This window comes from Lathyrus oleraceus, chromosome 7 (genome assembly GCF_024323335.1).
Source record: "Lathyrus oleraceus cultivar Zhongwan6 chromosome 7, CAAS_Psat_ZW6_1.0, whole genome shotgun sequence".
Lineage (NCBI taxonomy): Eukaryota > Viridiplantae > Streptophyta > Magnoliopsida > Fabales > Fabaceae > Lathyrus > Lathyrus oleraceus.
The window spans coordinates 171,046,996-171,070,998 of NC_066585.1; the positions used below are offsets into that span (position 1 = coordinate 171,046,996).

At 38.9% G+C, this 24,003-nt stretch overlaps 2 protein-coding genes across 3 annotated transcripts in view; both read left to right on the forward strand.

Moving 5' to 3' along the window:
* LOC127101292 (ABC transporter G family member 1) overlaps positions 1 to 24,003 on the forward strand; it is a 68,473-nt gene that overhangs the window by 4,207 nt on the left and 40,263 nt on the right. The window lies entirely within an intron of this gene.
* LOC127101294 (ABC transporter G family member 1) overlaps positions 1 to 24,003 on the forward strand; it is a 95,352-nt gene that overhangs the window by 4,017 nt on the left and 67,332 nt on the right. The gene's annotated exons all lie outside the window — the stretch shown is intronic.

Here is a 24,003-nt window from a genome sequence, read left to right on the forward strand (position 1 = left end):
TCGTATTTATAGAGACTGGTGCAGTAATATTGGTACACAAGGTGAAGAAGATGAAGATGAAAGAAAAGAAAGTAGAGAGAATAACAAATTTTCACTACTCTGCTAAAACGATTATAGTAAAATGGTTGCACACACACTACTGTACACACACTGCACTTACTAGTTTATATATACAAACAACAATGTCACGTAGGCAACATACTAAAATACTGAATTACCCTTCAACATCATCCTTTAATTCAGGATTTTACTAATCAAAACTAATAACACCAAGTTCATCCCTCAAGTGGAGAAATTGATCAGTCTTGATTGCTTTCGTCAGAACATCTGTCAGCTACTTCTGAGTGCTACAGTGCATAACTTCTAGCACTCTATTATGAACCTGACTTCTCTGAAAATGATACTTAGTCTCAATGTGTTTGTTTCTCCCATGCAACATTGGGTTCTTGGCAAGATTGACCGCAAACTTGTTATCAATCATTAACTTAAGAGGCTTGTTTACCTTGATCTTCAGATCCTGCAGTAACTTCAGAAGCCAAACAGCTTGACATGTTTCCACATCACCTGCAATATATTCAGCTTCACAGGTTGACAAAGCAACAACTGGTTGCTTCTTGGAACACCAAGAAATAAGACCTCCCAAATACTTAAACAAATATCTAGAAGTACTTCTTTTGTCAACTCTGTCTCCACACCAATTAGAGTTTGAGTAACACATCAGCTATGAACTAGCATTTTCACCAAAAGGGAACAAAATTCCATACTTGTAACACCTCAAAATTTGCCCTCCTCTTCTTGGGACTAGCTTAGCCTATTGCATTTCATTTTTTAGGGCATTAGGAATTTTCATATTGCATATCATGTGAGAACAAGCAAGTCATCCTCCTAAGTCTTTCTCAGAAGATAGAGAGGTTAAGAGATTCATGCCTGAAGGTCTCATGGATTGATCACTAGCCATCTGAGGGTTTGTGCTTCAATTAGGGTTTCTTGGTACTTCAAGGAGTTTGAGCATTATCTTATTAGCAAGGGTACATCATCATCCTCATAGTTATGTCATCCTCAAGGGGCTCATTGTTCATGCTCAGATTCTTTGGGATTAGGGTTTTGACCTCTGGTCAACCCTAATCAGTTGCATTTTACCAGTCAGGGTTTCTCAAGGAGATGGGGTTTATTTCTTGGATGGAGATCATATGATTATTATGTGGAGCTTACAAGAGCTAGGGGTTCATTTTAGAGCCAATTCCTCAAGTGGTTGAGGCTCAAGCTGATCAGAGCATTTCCAAGTCATCTATCAACCAGAAAGTCAACAGAAAGTCAATTGAGGGCTAGGAGGTGGAGAAATGAGTTTCAACATCTCATTCATGTTCAAAAGAGGCTTATTCATCATGTCAAATGCATATCTTGAAGAATTTGAGGTCAGATCAAAAGTTTCCAAAAATGGAAAGTGACCTGTAATTGAAAGTTTCCAAAAATGGAAAGTTTTTGGTCCAACTTCAACCCAACTTTCCAATATCATAGAAGCTTCAAATGAAAATTTGTCAAACATGAAAGTTGAATATCTCTCTCTCCCATTTCCAAAAAGTCCAAGATCATGAATTTATGATGAATGGTTGAGGAGATATGATCAAATCATTGCCAAGTGTGCTTGGAACTCAAAAGGCCATAACTTTTGATTCATAACTCCAAATTTGGTGCCTCTTTTTCTAAAATGCTTCTCATGACATGAAATTTCCAAAACATTCATCACATTGCATGAACTTCCATCATATGATCATTTGCTATTCCATGCCCATTTTGGAGGGAATTTTGAAAATTTAAAATTGGTGCATCATGGGAACTTTTTACCATTGCCATTGTGTTTGAAAAATGATTTTAAGTGAATTAGATCATGCTTTGGTTACTGTTCACGTTCATTTACTCCATGCACCATGCAATTTTCATATTTTTGCAAAAACACCTTATCTTGGTTAATCACAACTAAACCATGCCTAATTTTAATTAGTATGTGATTAGTGAAGCATATATATTCATAATCATAACAGAATTGAGGAGGATTCTAGATCTAGATCTCAAAATTCTCTCTCTCTCCAAAATTTTCTCCTAATCAAAATTCAAATTTCTTCCACATAAGCCTTCAATTTTCTTCTATATTCTTGTTCTTTGGTGTGGGTTTAGTATAGATCAAGCCTTGAATCATCAAATCTAGACCAGAATTGTGCATAGCAAGCTCAAGAACACAAGCATGGAAGTTGATTGTTAAGCAAGATCTAAGCTATTTTAAGCCTCAATTTCAACTTCAAGCTTCATAACAGTGATATAGGAGTGGATTTACACGCTTGCCAAGTCCTGGATCTGCCACTGCCATTGTTGGATCTTCAAGAGGTCAAAATTTCGAACCTCTTAAATCATGATTTTATGTGCATAGACTTGTAGAGTTTTTCATGCTGGTTCTACTGATATAAAATTTATTAAAAACAGATGAATATTGCATGAGATATGTGAGTTTAAAGTTTGTAGATTTAGAAAGTTTTCCTTCGATTCTCTTTGGTCATGATGTTTTAGGATGAAATGATGCTTGATTTGTAACCTCCATAACACGAGCTTTCAAATGATGTATTTATTTTAAAATTCTGGAAAAAAAAAATCGTGAACAGTAACCACCACCGTCTTCATGAAGAAGACGGTGGTTTCCGCCACTAGCGTCCACCTAGCGTCAGCATAGCGTCCGTTTCTGCATTTGGCTAGGGCACTGATGAAACGACGTCGTTTCGTCCTGGAAGCGCCCCTCGCTTCGATTCCTGCTGGGAGCAATTGCCATTTTATTCAATTCTTTTCATTATTTCATGTTTTTTTCAATTTTTATTTCATTTTTTCCATGATCTTCAAAAAATCATAACTAATTGTAGAATGATCCAAATAATTCCAGGTTTTTTGCTACTTGATCCTTGAAATGTCTAGAATTTTATGATGTTAATTTCTGGAATTGTGCCTGGCTGGATTTTGAATTGTGTTAGGATAATTGAACATGTGTGCATTTGGACCTTGTCTCATTCATCCTATCATAAAATGCTTGATATTGATCCAATTGCCATGAAATTTTGCATGATTGTTCCTAACATGTTAATGGATGTTTGAGGCTTAATTGTGCATTTTTCTCATTTTCCATTTCTGTTTTATGCACATGTTTGTATGGTGTGACAATGTGTGTCACACAATTGGATGATCAACTTGTGCATTTTTATTTCCATATCAAATGAGCTTCTCTATTTATGATTTTTGGTATGATGATTGTATTGGACATGTTGTATGCTCATGAAAATTTCCAGAATTGTTTGAGCCATTTCTGATTTAATGTGCATTTTCTCATCTTGTATGTCCATTTGAATGCATTGAATTTGCCTTTGACTCCTCTTGCTTATTACATGCCCTTGCTTAGTGATTTTGATTTGGTCCTTTTTAGGACATATTCATGATTCTTTAAAGATGATTCATGTTGAGTTTTAGATTCTGTTTTGAATTTTTTCTTCACTTTTGACCCTAGGCTTTGCCCTAGGGGTTTGTACTCACGATTTGAGTTGTGAATTTCAGGTTCAAGTATGCATCTCCATGATTGATGTTGCTTCTTCATTTGAGCTTGGCCATTTGTTATTGTTTGCTAACATTTGTTTGTTTTGTAGGCTTTGATGATAATTCATTTGAGTGTTTGCCTTATGGCTTACTCATTGTGTATATTGGACTTGTCTGTCTGTTGAGATCTATTGACTGTTGTCTGTTTGTCTGAATGTAAATATTGACTGTTTTAGCTTTTCTTACAGGTACTTTAGCCGCTTTAACTCATTATTTGAGTTGCTTTGCTTGGCTTGTGGTTGGCATATCACTTAGGTAACTTCCTTAACTTCATGTAGTCTGGAAGACCTGTCATGTTATTTTGGCAGACACCTGTCTGAAGCCCTCCTTAAGAGGCAATGTTTGTGGTTGTTTATCTTTGTGCCTTGTACATTTAAAGACCTCCTAAGTGAAGAGGCATTGGCAGATAAAAGGGATGTGCAATCCATCCCCTGCTACTCAGTTGTGTCATTCATCTTGCTCACACCCTGTGTTGATGCACTTTGAATAAAAACCCAAAATCTTGTTGTGTCAAGTCATGTGGAATAGAGTCCCACATTCTGGACTCCCACACATTCTTTGATTCAAGCTCACCCAGGCCTGGGTTAAGAGCTATGAGGCATAACCCTCATCTCCATTTCATCTGCTCACCCTAACTCTCAATGTTAGAGGTTAAGAGCCTGACTACCCATTTCAGTATCTGGCTTGTTTGTCAAGGTCGATATGACCCCTTGACTAAAGCCCAACCTTGCTTGAGCCCCCTTGGTTGTGTATAGTGTGTGCTGACTGCTTTTGATGTTTATCTGTTTTGCTTTTCATCTCCTTTCTGTAGGAGTCGTATGATCAACTTTCGAGGAAGTTGAATGTACGTAAGGATAGACTTGAGTTGACTCACTGCCTGTGTGAGTCAAGCTCTTGTTAGAAACCCTAACCTAGGACTATTATGGATTACATGATAACTATTAGGCTTGAGTCAGTCTCCCTTTTAGTTTGTCATTTCCCAGTCTCTGGTTAGGATAGAAGTTTCTCCACTGTTAAGGGGAACTACGTCGCCCTGATCCTCATACTAGATGAGGTACGTAGGCAGGAGATCGTGTGAGATCTCTCCGGGCGCCCTTTTCTTTTTGCGTGTGTTTTGCTTGACAACTATGAGGTCCGAGTTCCCGACTCCCTTTTAGTCCGTGTGTTCAATCTCCTTCGTTCCTCCTGACGTCTCAGCGTCTTCTTGGTGTTTGCTTGACAGCTAGTAGGCTCGAGTACCAGACTCTCTATTAGCCAGTTTGTTTAACCTTTCCATGTGTGTTTGGAGTCTGATATAAGCCCAGCGATTGGCATTCGGTTTCCCGTTTGTGTTTGTTTGTTTGTGGAGTCTGATGTAAGCCCAGCGATTGGCATTCGGTTTCCCGCCTATGTCTTGTTTGTTTGTGGAGTTGGATGTAAGACCAGCGATTGGCATTCCGATTCCAGTTGTGTGTTTGTCCTGATGTCTCAGCGTCCTTGTATGTGTTTTGTTTCGGCGTGCGTTAGCCGAACTACGGTAGCTCTGATTCTCATTCCAGATGAGATATGTAGGCATATGATGCGATATCCTAGCGAGCCCGTTTCCCGTTTCCCCGAACTACGTCGACTCTGATGTTTGTTTCTGACAAACTACGTAGGCCCAAGATGCGACATCCTGCCAAGTCCGCTTCCGTCTCCTTCGCCTGTGTTTTATTCCAGTGTGCCTGTCATACCCCAAAAATTACCCATCATTTTTCCTAAAAAAAAAAAAAAAAAAAAAAAAAAAAAAAAACGAAAAAAAAAAACGAAAAGAAAACGAAAAAAAAAGAAAAAAAAAAGAAAAAAAAAAAGAAAAAATTTTTAATTAATTAATTAATTAATTAATTAAAATAAATATATAAATAAAATATAACAAATTATTTTGGACTTGGGTCTCCCTCATTTCAAGCCCATTACCCACGAAATTAGTCTATAAATACTGAAGTTTCAGTACGGGGAGTTACACTTGGAGTTTACACTGGGAGATTCACTGGAGAAAGAAGGAAGAGAAGCAAAACACTCTGAGGTTTCCTTGGAACAAAACCTTGAGGAAAAAGAAAGAGAGAGAACAGAGAAGGACGGATAGAAACTTTGGCATAGGAACCCTGCCTACCCGGAGAATTCAGAGTAAAGAAACCCTAAAGGCAGCCCATCTGCACCGAAGCCATCGCCGTCCAATTCCCGCTGCCTAACTTGTTCCGATACTACAAGGGGTCAATCCCTTCAACCTTGAATTGGCAAACAGGTTTGCGTATCTCTATTGTTTATACTTTCAATTGGCCATATCTACATATATAATGCATCATGATTAAATGTTGATATATAATTTGCTTTCGTATGGGAATTTAAATATGCCTGAATACCCTGAATGTTTGACCATGTTATTCCTGTGATAAAATGCCATAAAATTCAAAGTTCCTAACGTGGGGCTGTTTTCAAATTCAAAATCCGTGGCCTTCGCTAGGCGAGGCAGAGGCGAACGAGACAGTACCTGATTCTTTTCTATTCTTTTTTTTTTATGTTTTATCATAGCCATGCATTATTCATCCTATCCTATTTATTGTTGTGATATTTCTCCGGTGTAATCTTCGATTGCACCCTGATTTGGTGTTCTGACATGTTTCTTTTTTTTTTTGAGTTTCGTAAAGGTTCACATATCCCAGGAAAAGGTTATTGGCTAGGTATTCCACTTTATTTGTGGGATACCCTTGTGGAGTTTCACCCTAAATTAATTTTTAATGTATTAATTTCTAATGTATTAATTTTTTAATATATTATTTTTAATAATTTTAATGTGGAGTTTCATCCTAATTATATAATTAATTGTAAAACTTTGCCTTTGAATAAGTGATCTTGGACCTCTCTTTGTTGCCTTACGATTACGATATTACGGTCATGTCCCGCGAACATGGGGATACCCTTAGCAAAGACCCTTCGGTTAAATCATCATAAAATAAATTATAGTCCCTCGGATGTTGCCTTCGAATATACAACTTTGTCCCTCGATGACCCTCCGATGTTGCCTACGGTTAAAAGATGATAGTCCCTTCGAATGCTAAGATATCCTCGTAACTGTTGCCTTCAATGACCTATCGATGACCCTACGATGACCCTTAAACATCCAAAGGATAAAACTACTTATTTCTCAATAATAAGGACAGTTTTACCCTCATAAGGATAGGAAATGCTCATAAAGACCTTGGGTCGGTATAACTCTTAATTGCTGGCTCACAACCTAAAACATTTTTTTCACACCTCACACCTTTCAAAATACCTTCAGAAAATCACCACTTGGTATACATTCATACTAGAATCATTACCGAGTTATATTTTTCTAAACAATTTTCAAAACTAAACGAGATAATCATTTTGTATACATTCATACAAGAATCATTACAAAGTTAAATTCTCTTTCCAAAAACAATTTTCCAAACAATTCACAAACACTTTTTTTTTCAGACAAAAATAATATAAGTGATCGAGCAATTAAGAGCCCATGGATAACCATGGATACAAAGGGTGCTAACACCTTCCCTTTGTATAATGTACCTCCCGAACCCAAAATCTAAATTAAGGTCTTTCCTGTTCTTTTCCACCTTTCCTTATTGGATAAAAGAAAAGTCGGTGGCGACTCTTGCTAACCGCGACATTGCGATAAAAAACACAAAAAGTCCAGTTCACCATATGACAGAACTGACGACTCTGCTGGGGACCCTAAATATTTAAAAAGAGAGGTTACCTTAAAAACAAGATCACTTATTCAATTTGTCTGATTTATTTTTAAGGGATTGCTTGGGTATGTTATGCTTGAGTGAAAGATCCTACACCCGGATCTAGTGTACCTTAGGTAAGTAGCAAGAGATCATCGCGACTGTCCGGCGTATACTGGAATGGTCAAAATGATGGCTACGGTTAATGTGGCACTTTGGATGTCCTGATGTTCCTCATGTTAGTTGAGGAAATATTTGGCATTCGCGTGGTGTCATAAAAGCATTAACCAGACCTTTAGAACCCTAATTGACTCATCCTGGCCATTAGAAAGTAGTGAGATAACTGGCTTCGGTTCCGACTGGAGTTGGTTGAGACTCGATACTACACTCTTTGAGATTGGACTTTAGGGAAGCTTCGGTCAACCACTTGGTGTTGCACTGAAGTGGACTTAAGGAAAGGTCAATGATTTGAGATCCTTCTAGAACCCGGTTACTATTCTAAGACAGGTTGAACCAACCAAACTTCAGTGGGGAGGGTATTTACCTATGGAACTCACGCAAGCCTTAAAACCTAGGAATGATTGTTGTGTGACTTGCTTGTGCTTGTTATTTATCTAACAACATGACATCATAACAACATAACATCATAACATCATGGCATTGTACTAACCATTTCAAGGATTTAGGGATTTAACTCTGCTAAAAAAAAAACAGAAAAAACAAAAACAAAAGCAAAAACAAAAGAGAAAAGAAAAAAAAAGCTCTTTTTGTTAGTTTATGCAAAGTTAAATCCCGAAAGTCCTTGAAAACATTTCATACATTGCATTGCATCGCATAACAGGTATTCTAAAGGATCAGTGTTCTCACGATTTTCCTATCAAACAGATTCCAGCAGATTCAAACAGATTGAACAATGGCTCTCGAACAAACTGTCAAAGATCTCCAGGCCCAGAATGCTCAATTCCAGGAAATGATGCTGAGCTTATCTAAGGGGCAGGAAGAACTGAAAGCTCTTTTGATGGAGAAGAAGAAGGACCAGAAACCTGTGGGTTACATCAACCCGGGGAGAAGGCTTAAGGGACAGGTTACAGGAGTCAAGATTAGAATTCCGAAGGATTCAGAAGAAGAGACCGAGAATGATTCGGAAGATGAGAATCCTAATCTCGTCAATTCTGAGGACGACGATGAAGATTATGAACATGAACAGTACTCTCCGAAGGATGATAAGTACAAGTTGCTGGAAGAACGTATGCTAGCTATGGAGGGGCAGAAAGTGCCCGGTCTGGATTTCGAAAACTTGGGTCTGGTCTCTGATGTGGTCATTCCCCGCAAATTCAAGGTTCCCATTTTCACTAAGTATGATGGTGCCTCTTGTCCTCAGATGCATCTAAGGGCTTATGTGAGAAAGATTCAGCTGCACACTACTGATAAGAAACTGTGGATCCATTTCTTCCAAGAGAGTCTGTCTGGCACACAGTTAGAGTGGTATTATCAGCTTGAGAGCTCTAACATCCGCACATGGACTGATTTAGCAACAGCTTTCTACAAGCACTACCAGTATAATTCTGAGTTAGCGCCTACTCGGCTACAGCTACAAAATATGACTATGGGCTCTAAAGAAAGTTTCAAAGAATATGCTCAAAAGTGGAGAGATTTGGCTGGCAGAGTCAAACCCCCTATGACTGATCGAGAGTTAGTGGACATGTTCATGGGTACACTGACTGGCCCATTCTACAGCCATCTACTGGGAAGTTCCTCGTCAGGTTTCACTGAACTTATCTTGACAGGTGAACGGGTTGAAAGCGGCATTCGAAGTGGAAAGATACAGGCAGCTACTTCTGCAAGCACCAAAAAGTCCTATCAGGGAAAGAGTGAATCAAATGCTGTGTACAGTGAGAGGAAGCATAACAAGAAGAATCGTGACCATACTGTTGGGGCAGTTACAATTGCCGCACCGCCATCTCAGAACTTCCAACACAGACAAGACAGGTCGAGAAGACAGTTTACCAAGATCAATATGACTTTAACCCAAGCACTGCAGAGTATGTTAAAGGCCAATTTGATTACCCTCAGAGGCCCTCCTGCAAATCCCAACACTACTTCTCCTCGTTATAATCCCAACGCCAGGTGTGCCTATCACTCCGATAGCCCCGGGCATGATACGAATGATTGCTGGTTGTTGAAGAACAAGATTCAGGATATGATCGACGCTGGAGAAATTGAATTTGATCCTCCGGCGACCCCCAATGTCATCACAGCACCTATGCCTAATCATGACCAGAATGTTAATGTTGTGGACGACAATTCTCACGTTACTGACGTTGCTGATTTAGCATCTCCTCTCCTGATCGTTAAGAAGAATTTATTGCAAGCTGGTTTATTTCCAGGTTGTGCTGAAGATTGCGATCTCTGTGTACTCCGACCCAATGATTGTTTGAAGTTGAAGAACGGCATTCAACGGCTGATGGATGATCGTACAATTCTATTTGAAAGGTTTCCTAAGGTGGACAACTCTATTGAAGAGGTATCTGTGATTGCTAGGTCCAAAGCTCCAGTGAAGATTACCGCTACTAGAGTGCCTGTGAAGATTACCGCTGAGCCCAAAGTGGCTCCCCTGATTATTACCGCACCTGGCCCCGTGCCATATTCCTCCAGCAAAGCTATTCCGTGGAACTATGGAGGCGACGTTTACATCCATGGCATAAAGCAAGTTGGTAGTTCTGCTAATCCTAATGATATTGTGGGGACTAGTAAAGTTACTCGAAGTGGAAGGATCTACTCCCCAGAAATCTCACCTCCCGCTCCCGAAATTCGAGGAAAAAGACCAGTCAATCCTCCTCAGTCAGAGACATCGGTCGAAGTTACTTCTGAAGATGTTGCCAAACAGGAAATGGAAGAGATGCTGAAAATCATCCGTAAGAGCGATTTTGATGTAGTGGAACAATTGGGGCATACTCCGTCTAAAATCTCAATGTTGTCCTTGTTATTATCCTCTGAATCCCATGCCAATGCATTGATGAAATTCTTGAAGACCGCTCATGTGCCTCAAGAAACATCCGTCGATCAATTCGAACATTATGTTGCTAATTTGACTGTTGACAATGGCCTAGGCTTTTCCGATGCTGACCTGACGCCAGCAGGAAAGAATCACAATAAAGCTCTGCATATCTCCATCGAGTGTGAGGGGATCACCCTGGCTCACGTGTTGATCGACAACGGCTCTTCCTTGAATGTGCTCCCGAAAGCTGTACTCGATAAATTTGACTACAAAGGCATTGAACTGAAACCTAGTGATGTTGTGGTGCGTGCTTACGATGGTGCGAAGAGTGTTGTCTATGGTGAAGTGGTTCTCCCTATCAAGATAGGACCTCAAGTCTTCAACACTACCTTTCACGTGATGGACATTCGTCCCGCCTACTCCTGCTTGTTGGGGCGCCCTTGGATCCATGGGGCAGGTGCGGTAGCTTCGTCGCTTCATCAAAAGCTGAAGTATCCAATAGCAGGCATGGTTGTCACTGTATGTGGAGAAGAAGAGTATATTGTCAGTAGCGTGCAAGCCTTCAAATACGTCGAGATGGATGGTGAATTCTTTGAGACTCCTTCTCAGTCATTTGAAGTGGTTCCTCCACCCAGTCCTGTCCTTAAGCCAACTCCCCTTGTGCCCAAGGTTGTTCGTGCTCCCCCTGTCATGATCTCTCTGAAAGATGCTCAAGCCGCGATTGAAAATGGTGATCGTGCTGGTTGGGGTCAACTGATCAATGTACCGTACAAGTCTGATAAAGCTGGCCTGGGGTTTAACTCTGGAAAGATAGTCAAAAATCAGATTAATGCTATGGAAGATGCTGATAGTGATTGCGACTTGGATAGCTGGATTTTCCCAACAATTGGTGACGGACTCAACAATTGGAAGACTGAAGACATTATCCCGATTTCCTTTAGTCAGGAGTAATTGTTATTGTTTATTCTAGAATTGCAAATTTTAATTTTCTTTTACAATCAAACTTCTTAAAGCATTGTGTCTATGCCCGAGGCACAATGGCTAATTTGTTAGGGGTTTGTCATTTTCATAAGCATATTCATATTCAATAGATCAATGGACTTTTTGCATTCAAATATTGCGCTCTTTATCTTTCCTGTCATTTTTCAAACAAGCTATGTTTCTTGCACACACTCACGTAACAATTTGCCGATCCATATCCACTCTGGATCCTGTTGGTAATGACTCTGCTACTGTTCATTATGACTTTGAAAATCCGATCTACCAAGCCGAGGATGGAAGCGAGGAAGATTGTGAAGTCCCTGGAGAACTTGCCCGACTACTGCAAGAAGAAAAGACTATACAGCCGCATGAGGAATCAATTGAAATTGTAAATCTGGGTACTGAAATAAACAAGAAAGAAGTCAGAGGTTTCTTGGGGCACTCGAATTACATTGCCCGATTCATTCCACACTTGACTGCTACCTGCAAACCCATCTTCAAATTACTGAGACAAAATCAAGAGATGGTATGGAATGATGAATGCCAAGAAGCTTATGACAAAATCAGGAAATATCGCCAAGAACCTCCAGTTCCGATGCCACCAGTTGAAGGAAGACCTTTAATTACGTATTTGACCGTGTTAGAAAATTCAATGAGGTGTGTTGGGGCAACATGACGAGTCTGGTCGAAAAGAGCATGCCATATACTGCCTTAGCAAAAGGTACCGACTGTGAAACAAGATACTCACAGCCCGAGAAAGCTTGCTGTGCTTTGGCCTGGGCTGCTCGCCGACTAAGACAGTATATGTTGAATCATACCACCTTATTGACTTCTAAGATGGATTCTATCAAATACCTATTTGAGAAACCTGCTGTCTCCTGAAAGAGTTATCACTGACAATGGTACTAATTTGAACAACAAGATGATTACTGAACTCTGCACGCAGTTCAAAATAAAACACCATAACTCTTCTCCGTACCGGCCAAAGATGAACGGCGCCGTGGGGACTGCTAACAATATCAAGAAGGTCATGCAAGAAATGACAGTAACATACAAAGACTGGCATGAGATGTTACCCTTTACTCTTTACGGTTATCGCACTTCAGTGCGCACTACGACAGGGGCAACTCCGTTCTCTTTAGTCTATGGAATGGAAGCCATCTTACTAGTGGAAGTTCAGATTCCCTCTCTAAGAATCATGAAAGAGGCGGGCTTAGATGAAGATGAATGGATTCAGACTCGACTCGATCAGATAAATCTGATTGATGAGAAGAGACTTGCGGCTGTTTGTCATGGGCAGATATATCAGAAATGCATGACCCAGGCATTTAACAAAAGAGTTAAGAGACAGGTGTACCAACTTGGCGACTTGGTGATCAAGCGTACCATTCTACCACAAGGTGATCCCAGAGGCAAATGGACTCCCACATACGAAGGGCCATTTGTGGTTAAGAAGGTATTCTCTGGTGGAGCCATGATACTCGCTACTATGGATGGTGAAGACTTCCCACATCCCGTGAACGCGGACATAGTTAAAAAATACTACGCATAAAAGAGACCCGCTAGATCGACGTATCTAGGAAAAGTAAGGGCATCCCGGCGAACCAAAAGGGTTCGGGCAAAAATTAGGGATATATAAAAAAAAATGTACACCCGGCAAGTCGAAAACCTGAAAAGGCGGCTTGGGCAAAAAAGGGTATCCTGGTGGACTGAAAACCTGAAAAGGCGGTCCAGGCAAAAATTAGGGATTAAAGCGTATGACTATGTCCCGTTCTCAGTCAACTTTCATCCAAGTTCGAGGGACTGACCAAGCCAATCACTTCTATCCGACAGCAAGGGATGAGATGCTCGAAGACATAATGACAGTAGTAGGCTTAAAATCAATAGGACTTCTTCCACATAGCTTTCTCTTTGTTTTCGACAATTTCCTCTTACTAGGATTTCTGTCTCCTTGTACACAAATTGCCTGTTTATAGGCCTCCTTTCAAAATCAATACAACCCTCTTTCAAAAAAAAAGATGCTTTTGTTTTTACTTTTCTGTTTTGGTTGCGTAAATGTCCATTGATTTAATTTGAATTAATATGTGCATTTGAATATGACTGATGTTTACCAAAAATACATGCATAGAATAGCAATAGCAATTACTACCCGACTTCAGGATCAAGGAAAAGGTCTAACCATGCTTCCAATGAATCCGCTACCAATTCTATTCCCCCAGCAAGTCTGTTATTCCTCAGAAGAAATTAGCAGTATTCCCCGGCACAGCCAGTTACTCCCCAACAGAGGTCGGCATCATCAGACAGATTGATCATCTCATCCATCCCCAGCCAGGCTCTGTTGAATATTTCCACCATCAGACAGAAATCAAGCATCCCCAGCCGAGAAAGGGTCATCGACACAAATGTCTCAAATCAGTAGATGGGGATTTATTTTCCCCAGTAGAGTCCCCAAGCAGAACTTCTCATACGCATAACTCATTCATTACATCCTTTCACAGCATACGCATGCATACAACATTCACATTTATTTTAGCATAACACGAAACATCTCATGCATCATGACATAGCATGAAGCTAACTTTTTCTTTGCAGGTTAATTATCCTCCTGATATAGTCAAAGTAGAAGGTTCATTCAGACAGACACCTTTATCAATCACATTCAAGATTCAGATACATATTTCAAATACAGTTCATGGGAACATTCATTCTGACAACACTTCGATATCCTCCTAACGATGGCATCTCTAAGCCCATCCCAGACATTTATTGCAAGTACAACATATACAGGTTATCAGATACAGCCTAACGTACGGTTCATTCTGATTCAGCCCAACATATGACTTCTTCAGCAACTCCAATGCGGTCTAACGTACGACCCATTTGGACCTTCAAATCCTCAGATGCTGCCTAGCGTACGGTACATTCAGGGGTGTAGTCTAGCGTACGACTACTTTCTTTTTCAGATGCAGCCTAACGGACGGCTCATTCTACAACTCGGATACGATCTAACGTACGATCCATTCTGAACTTCAACAACCCCAACGCGGTCTAACGTACGACCCGTTTGGATCTTACAACCCTCAGATGCTACCTAACGTACGGTACATTTCTGAAGTGTAGTCTGGCGTACGACTACCGCTTTCATCATCAGATGCAGCCTAACGGACGGCTCATTCTACAACTCGGATACGATCTAACGTACGATCCATTCTGAACTTCAACAACCCCAACGCGGTCTAACGTACGACCCGTTTGGATCTTACAACCCTCAGATGCTACCTAACGTACGGTACATTTCTGAAGTGTAGTCTGGCGTACGACTACCGCTTTCATCATCAGATGCGGCCTAACAGACGACTCATTCTGCGACGGTCTAACGTACGACCCGTTCGGATGTCCATCCCCTCAGATCCTACCTAACATACGGTACATTTCTGAAGTGTAGTCTAACGTACGACTACCCCTTTCGTCATCAGATTCAGCCTAACGTACGGCTCATTCTGCAACTCAGATACGATCTAGCGTATGGTCCATTCTGATCCTTTATCCCCAACAGCATATGACACACTCCGACTCCCCAGCGAAGTCGGCAGCCTAATGGATGACTCATTATTCGGTCTAATGTACGACCCAGTGTGGCACCCATGTCTTCAAATTGGCCTAATGTACGGCTCGATCTGAAGCTTTCGTCATCAAACCTCCCGGATGGCATCTTTAAGCCCATCTCCATCAAGACCAACTGTCGATTCTCAAGTGCAAATTTTTGGGGCATTCTAGTGTTCAATAATCTTCCACCTCCAGACCACGAATGGCATACACGCCATCCTAACTCTCTCGGTTCAAGAATATTGAACAGGGGCAGCTGTCATACCCCAAAAATTACCCATCATTTTTCCTAAAAAAAAAAAAAAAAAAAAAAAAAAAAAAAAAAATTTAATTAATTAATTAATTAATTAATTAAATAATTAAAATAAATATATAAATAAAATATAACAAATTATTTTGGACTTGGGTCTCCCTCATTTCAAGCCCATTACCCACGAAATTAGTCTATAAATACTGAAGTTTCAGTACGGGGAGTTACACTTGGAGTTTACACTGGGAGATTCACTGGAGAAAGAAGGAAGAGAAGCAAAACACTCTGAGGTTTCCTTGGAACAAAACCTTGAGGAAAAAGAAAGAGAGAGAACAGAGAAGGACGGATAGAAACTTTGGCATAGGAACCCTGCCTACCCGGAGAATTCAGAGTAAAGAAACCCTGAAGGCAGCCCATCTGCACCGAAGCCATCGCCGTCCAATTCCCGCTGCCTAACTTGTTCCGATACTACAAGGGGTCAATCCCTTCAACCTTGAATTGGCAAACAGGTTTGCGTATCTCTATTGTTTATACTTTCAATTGGCCATATCTACATATATAATGCATCATGATTAAATGTTGATATATAATTTGCTTTCGTATGGGAATTTAAATATGCCTGAATACCCTGAATGTTTGACCATGTTATTCCTGTGATAAAATGCCATAAAATTCAAAGTTCCTAACGTGGGGCTGTTTTCAAATTCAAAATTCGTGGCCTTCGCTAGGCGAGGCAGAGGCGAACGAGACAGTACCTGATTCTTTTCTATTCTTTTTTTTTATGTTTTATCATAGCCATGCATTATTCATCCTATCCTATTTATTGTTGTGATATTTCTCCGGTGTAATCTTCGATTGCACCCTGATTTGGTGTTCTGACATGTTTTTTTTTTTTTTTTTGAGTTTCGTAAAGGTTCACATATCCCAGGAAAAGGTTATTGGCTAGGTATTCCACTTTATTTGTGGGATACCCTTGTGGAGTTTCACCCTAAATTAATTTTTAATGTATTAATTTCTAATGTATTAATTTTTTAATATATTATTTTTAATAATTTTAATGTGGAGTTTCATCCTAATTATATAATTAATTGTAAAACTTTGCCTTTGAATAAGTGATCTTGGACCTCTCTTTGTTGCCTTACGATTACGATATTACGGTCATGTCCCGCGAACATGGGGATACCCTTAGCAAAGACCCTTCGGTTAAATCATCATAAAATAAATTATAGTCCCTCGGATGTTGCCTTCGAATATACAACTTTGTCCCTCGATGACCCTCCGATGTTGCCTACGGTTAAAAGATGATAGTCCCTTCGAATGCTAAGATATCCTCGTAACTGTTGCCTTCAATGACCTATCGATGACCCTACGATGACCCTTAAACATCCAAAGGATAAAACTACTTATTTCTCAATAATAAGGACAGTTTTACCCTCATAAGGATAGGAAATGCTCATAAAGACCTTGGGTCGGTATAACTCTTAATTGCTGGCTCACAACCTAAAACATTTTTTTCACACCTCACACCTTTCAAAATACCTTCAGAAAATCACCACTTGGTATACATTCATACTAGAATCATTACCGAGTTATATTTTTCTAAACAATTTTCAAAACTAAACGAGATAATCATTTTGTATACATTCATACAAGAATCATTACAAAGTTAAATTCTCTTTCCAAAAACAATTTTCCAAACAATTCACAAACACTTTTTTTTTCAGACAAAAATAATATAAGTGATCGAGCAATTAAGAGCCCATGGATAACCATGGATACAAAGGGTGCTAACACCTTCCCTTTGTATAATGTACCTCCCGAACCCAAAATCTAAATTAAGGTCTTTCCTGTTCTTTTCCACCTTTCCTTATTGGATAAAAGAAAAGTCGGTGGCGACTCTTGCTAACCGCGACATTGCGATAAAAAACACAAAAAGTCCAGTTCACCGTATGACAGTGCCTGCATTCTTTTTGAGCAGTTATTCAGCAACCTTATTTTATTCTCTTGAGCGTGGATCCCGTCGAGTACGACGGACGTGAGGGGTGCTAATACCTTCCCCTTGCGTAACCGACTCCCGATCCTTGCAATCTCCGGTCGCAAGACCATTTCCTTTCCAGGTTTACTTCGAGCGTTTCCTTTCCCTCCTTTGGGATAAATAACGCACGGTGGCGGCTCTGTTTGTTTGCTTTTTCCCGCCGGTTGTTTTTAGTGGATGCGACAATACTCCAGAGTCCCCTTTATATACCTCAGAATCTTGACAGAAACTTGGTAATGAGGCCACTTCGGTTTACTCACGAACCTACTAACCATTCCAACTACAGAGTAAATATCAGGTATGGTATTACACAGATACCTTAGAGATCCAACCAACTGCTTGAAAGTTATAGCATCTACATCATCACCCTCAGGATCATAATTCAATTTTTGATTTGTTTCTGATGGTGTAACAACAACCTTACAATTCAGCAGCTCGAATCTCTTCAAAAGCTCAAGTTCATATTTCAGCTGATGCAAAATGATACCCTTCTCAGAGTACATAAACTCCATCCCTAAGAAATATGTCATCCTTTCTAGATCAGTTATCTCAAACTCATTCCTTAGCACCTTCTCGAACTTAGCTATCTCATGTTCATAACTCTTTGTTAGAAATATGTCATCAACATAGAGACACACCATAATAATATTGCTTTTAGAAGTATGTTGAACATAAACTACATACTCCACCTCACACTTTTTGAATCCTTGGAGCTTGAAAAATGAATCAATTTTCATATTCCAAGCTCTAGGAGCTTGTTTCAGTCCATACAACATTTTATGTAAGTTGTACACCATCTCTTCCTGATTCTCTTTCACAAATCCAGGAGGTTGTGACATGTATACCTCCTCTTGTAATGGAATGTTCAAAAATTTAGATTTCACATCCAGATGCCTCAGAGGCTAATTACTGTTAGCAGTTATCGCAATCACCAATCTAATTATCTCATATTTTGCTACAGGAGCAAACACCTCAAGGTAGTATAACCCAGGTTTATGTATAAAACCTCTTGCCACTAACCTTGTTTTGTGTTTTCTAATTGATTGATCTGGATTTAGTTTCTCCTTGAAAACCCATCTGACGTTGATGGCTTTCTTGTCCTTTGAAGCTCAGTCAACTTCCAAGTCTTATTTATTTCTATAGCCTCAAGTTCTTCTTTCATGGCCTTCAGCCACACTTTCTTCTTGAGCGCTTCTTCAGTACTCACTGGTGCAGAGTCTACAAACATGGCACACTGAATGAATTCTCCTTCAGACTCTACTTAAGCATCTTGCAGCATGTAAAGCTCTACAAACCTTCTTGGTATGTTTCTGATTCTTTGTGGCCTCTGAACTTGTTCAGAATCTTCTTCAGACGCTGGAACAATATCAGATGCTGGAACCCTAGAGTACCACCTTCATAGGCATGACCACCTTCAGAGTCTGGAATATTCCCAGAGTCTGGATTTCCACCAGATTCTGAATCACCATCAGAATCTAGATCAGAATTAGATTCACCTTCAGAGTCAGAGCCACCTTCAGAATCATCTCCTGATTCTGACTCATCTTTAAAACCTTCAAGTTTTAAAGTATCTTCAAAGGTTAACTCTACACCAGACTTGGATTGTGATTTACTCCAATCCCACACTTATGATTCCTTCATAATGACATCTCTATTGAATTCAACCTTGTTAGTGATATGACAATAAAGCTTATAAGCAATTGTACTTTGGTACCCTACAAGCAACGTAACTATTCTTTTGTTATCCAACTTCCTTCTCTTATCATCTGGAACATGTTTGTAACAAACAGAATCAAAAACCTTCAGATGGCTCACACTTTGCTTATCTCCAATCCACTTCTCTAAAGGAACAATTTCCTTCAGCTTCTTGGTTGGACACCTGTTGAGCATATATGCTGAGGTGGAAACAGCTTCTCCCCAATAAGGTGTGAGGTAACTTCTTCTCCTTCAACGTGCTCCTTGTCATATCAAGCAAAATCAATTTCTTCTTTCAACAAGACCATTGTGTTGAGGAGTGTATGGAGCAGTTACCTCATGCTCAATTCCATTCTCCTCATAGAAATTTCTAAACTATGTATAGTTATACTCACCTCTACCATCAATTTTGAGAATTTTTAGCTTCTGACCACTCTGATTTTCAGCCTTGATTCTAAATTTCTTAAATTTAGCAAACACCTCGTGTTTGAACTTTATAAGAGATACCCATCTCATTCTTGTGAACTCATCAACAAATGACACAAATTATTTATTCCCTCCAAGTGAAGGTACTGGAAATGGTCCACACACATCAGAATGCACCACACCCAGAGCATGCTTTACTCTTGGAGGTATTTCAGATGCAAATGGAAGTCTTGGCTGCTTCCCTTTCATGCACATATTGCATGATTTCTCTGGCTTCTTAATTGCAGGAATTCTATGTACCAACTTCTTTGAATTTAGATGCCCTAAGCTTCTGAAGTTCAGATATCTTTTGTGCCATAACCCACTTTCCTTCACAACACTTATTGCACTAAGGCATTCAGAGTCTGCAGTTTTAATATTCACTTTGAATGTTCTATTCCTTCCCTGTTTTGACTTTATAATCAGCTTCTGATTACAGTCATATAGCTTCAAAAGATTGTCCTTCATGGTAACTGAAAAACCTTTCTCAATTAATTGACCTACACTCATTAGATTTCTTTTCATTCCAGGAACATACAACACATTCTGAGTCAACGTTGTTTTACCATTATTCAGAACTAGTTTGACATTTCCCATACCTTCAGCATTGAGGTATTGATCATCAACACATTTGATCTTTGTACTCTTACCAAATTCAAAGTCAACAAGATATTTTTTATTTCTAGTAAGATGATTTGAGCAACCAGTGTCCATGTACCACCCGTATACTAAATATGCATCATTAGATTAAGAAGCCATCAATATCATAGATTAATCATCAAAATCTCCTTTGGCTATGTTTGCTTCTTTTGACTGCCTTTCCTTATTTGACCAACAATCAGCAGTGAAGTGGTGGACTAGCATAACATTCTGCTGTAGCTAGCATAACATTCTCAACAACTGCAGTCTGCTGAATGTTGTCTTCCTTCTTTGCTAAAACTATCATAGCTTCCACAAGTTGGACTAGCTGGTTTTTCATCGAGTCAACATCTCCTCTTAATGCAATGTGACTTTGCTCCAATGGATCCATAATCTTTCAAGAGCTACTTCAAGTCTGATATGAGTATCGGGAAATCAACTACAGGTTATGGACGAAGGACAGATGAGTTTTTTTGTATTTTTTTTATGAAAGGTGATATGCAATGCATGACGATTGCAGATGCAATGATATGTGTATGAGTTGTAGTGACATGTTCAGGATCACAGGTTCAAAGTATTTTCAGATGGATCAGAATAACGGGTAAATGACAGGTATCTCTGATTAATGGAACCCCATGGGTAGGCTCTACAGTTGGAAGGTTCCTAGAGTCATGGATATTTCTTGCCGTGACGAAGACTCGTCGGACAATAGTATCCTTAAGAAGATCTCGTCTAGGTGAGGTCTTTGTATTATCCCAACAAGGAAAACTCCATGAGAATTCTACTACATGACTCTCGAGTCTAGGGTTCTAACAAGGTTCTCAGAGTCATAGATCGAGGTTGGAAATATTACTGTAAGGTAATAATACGTCCAAGGGATCTCATCTGATTGGGGCTTTCGTATTAACCCAATAAGTCTGGGACTTTTTAGGTCGATACTACATAACCGCCAGATAGAGTGGGTTAAAAGGTCCCTAGAGTCATTGATCCAACTTGAAAATACTATCATCGTGACGAAAACTCGTCGGGCAATAATACCTCAAGAGAATCTCCTCAAGGCGGGGTCTTCGTATCTTCCCAACAAGGAAGACTCCTTGTGGGCGCCCACTACGCAACCACCAACTTAATCTTATGGTTTTTCTCAGACTCGGGTGGAGAGCCTATCTCACCAAGTATCACCAACCAGAGAACCCCAAATAAGACATAGTCAATAAATCACAATATAATAATTATGACAGAATAATAATAGCAGAATAAAAATAAATAACAGATAAACAAACAAGATTAACACACAATACAGAAACTGAACTAAATTAGGCTTCACTCTCTTTTGCTTGGAGCAAATTTCCCCAGCAGAGTCGCCATCTGTCGCATCTCAAAAAATACGATTCCTCGCGATGGTCGCGGAAATATTTATATTCGAACAGAGTCGCCACCGAACTTTATTTATCCCAATAAAGGGATAGGAAAATATCGATAAAACCTTTAGGAAATAGAATAATGGTCGTCGCAACCATATTCGGGTTCGGGAGTGGATTACGTAAGAGGAAGGTATTAGCACCCCTTACGTCCGTTGTACTCAACGGGAACCTTTTAGTTCTAATGTGCGTTTCGAGTGTTAATTTATGTTTGTTTGTTATCTTCAGGTTATTAAAAATAGAAATGGATGAGAACCTCAGAAAGGGAAAGGGGAGGTTTTTTATTAGTGTGCTCGCGAAGATACAACAATCTCCTGCCTACGTATCCTTATGGTGTAATAAGGAAATCAGAGCATTCGTAGTTCGGGCAACTACGATTGGTTGGTGTTTTTTAGTGAACAACTATTTAGATCGCGTTCTAAAGGCTAAACGTTGGCTTGTCTACTCTCGGCGGAGGCTTAAGCATTGGTTTGTTATGCGCATTAGAAAGGATTAAATAGTGTTCTTTTTGAAAAGAGTTTTGGTCATACGGAAGTGACAAGTTGGATTAATATGTTCGGTGTTTTGATTGGTTGAGATGTTTTTGGTTGGATGACGATTACTCGGATAGTCGAGTAAGACAACTCGTATCCTAACAGTCGGGAAAGGGAATAGAAGACTCTAGACCACTTTCTTTTTCATCCTTAATTAGAAAGGATTCGATAATAATTAGGGTGTTTTGAATGGATGACGAATACTCAGATAATCGAGTAAGAGAACTCGTATCCTAATAATCGGGAAAGAGAATAGAAGACTCTAGACCACTTTCTGTTTCATCTGAATATTTATGAAAATAAGGTTGTATATGGTTGATGTTTTTAGAATAAACGACAAGTGCTCGAATGGCTAAGTAAGACAACTTATATCCAAGCATTTGAGAAGAGGAATTAAAAACTCAAGACCATCTCCTTTTTCGTATAGCTTTGATTGATTTATTAAGTTGCGAAAAAATGACAATTGTTCGACTGACCGAGTAAGATAACTCGTATTCAAACAATTTGAGGAGAGAAGTTGAAGACTCAAAGTCATCTCCTTTTTCATTTCATTATTATAAAAATAATTTGATTTAATCGGGTTTAGAAGTTTGTAACGAAATGACGAGTGTTTAACTGACCGAGTAAGAAAACTCGTATTCAAACGATCGAGGAGAGAAGTTGAAGACTCAAAGTCATCTCCTTTTTCATTTCATTATTATAAAAGTGTTTTGATTTAATCGGGGTTTGTGCTTAAGTGGATTAGAGATGACAATCATTTGATTAACCGAATAAAAGAATTCGTAAACAATCGAGGAGAGGAGTTGAAAACTCAAAACCATCTCCTTTTTCGTATGATTTGAAAATGATTAGGAATTTGCTATATTGATCAATCTTTAAATAACAAAAATTATTAATTAAAATTTAACTAAACTACTTAATTAATATAAACAAAATTAATCATCAAAATTATTTGATTAAATCAAATACTCAAGGTAATTAAAATTAATTATTAAAATTAACTAATTTAAATGGATTTTAATTAATTGATATATATACGTAGAACAAAGTTGACTTGAATAATTGAAACGAATTAACGCACAATGGGCTCAAAATTGGTTCGTACATAGCAACAATGGTATCGAAATGCCGTACGTAATGGACCGAAACGCGGCGAAAATACCAAATAAATGTATCGAAATCTTAGTGGCGTAACGGCACACAATGAAATTAAATAGTAGTGACACAAATATTTACAAATCTATTCTCAGTATATTACAATTTTCATCAAAAGACATCATGTGTAAACAAGTAGTAAAAAATGAACATGTTTATTTATTGTGATCATTTCAGCCATAGAATTGGCATATAGAATTGGCATATATTTTAAAATGAAAACTGCTATAAAAAAAAGGAATGAACCGAACTATAATTACAGTATGCTCATAACTCAATTGTTATACCAAAATAACTATTGGATTGGTTTACTAGATAATATTATAATTTAAATTGGATGTATCAATGTTTGATTTCTTCTTTGTGTTACTGAAACTAACAACTTGCATTGCCTACTGCTATTAGAATGTAACTTGTAGAACCAAATGTAACTTTTGCAAAGTTTCATGCCATAGACAAATAAATTATATATGATGAATTTTAATTTGTTTTAGGGAAGAGACACATGCATGATATTCACAATTCAACTTATTACTATATTATAAACAACATAACAAAAGTCATTAACAATGCAGAATCAAATCGAACTTAGTACAAATCCGCAACAGCAACTTGCACAACACATACATATCATAATATTGCAACAGCAAACAAATCAAAAGTATTTAAACATCTAAAACATCAAACAGCGTAAAACTGAGTTTTATTTGGATTGTTACCGAAATTGTGTACACGAATCAATCACAGCAGCGGCGTGGCGTCATAATGCTCATCAAACCGACGTCCTTACGGTTTTCCGATATAATACGGAAATCAAACTCAAACCTGCACAGAAATGGACAACCCCAAAAAGAATAGAAAAAAAAATAAACT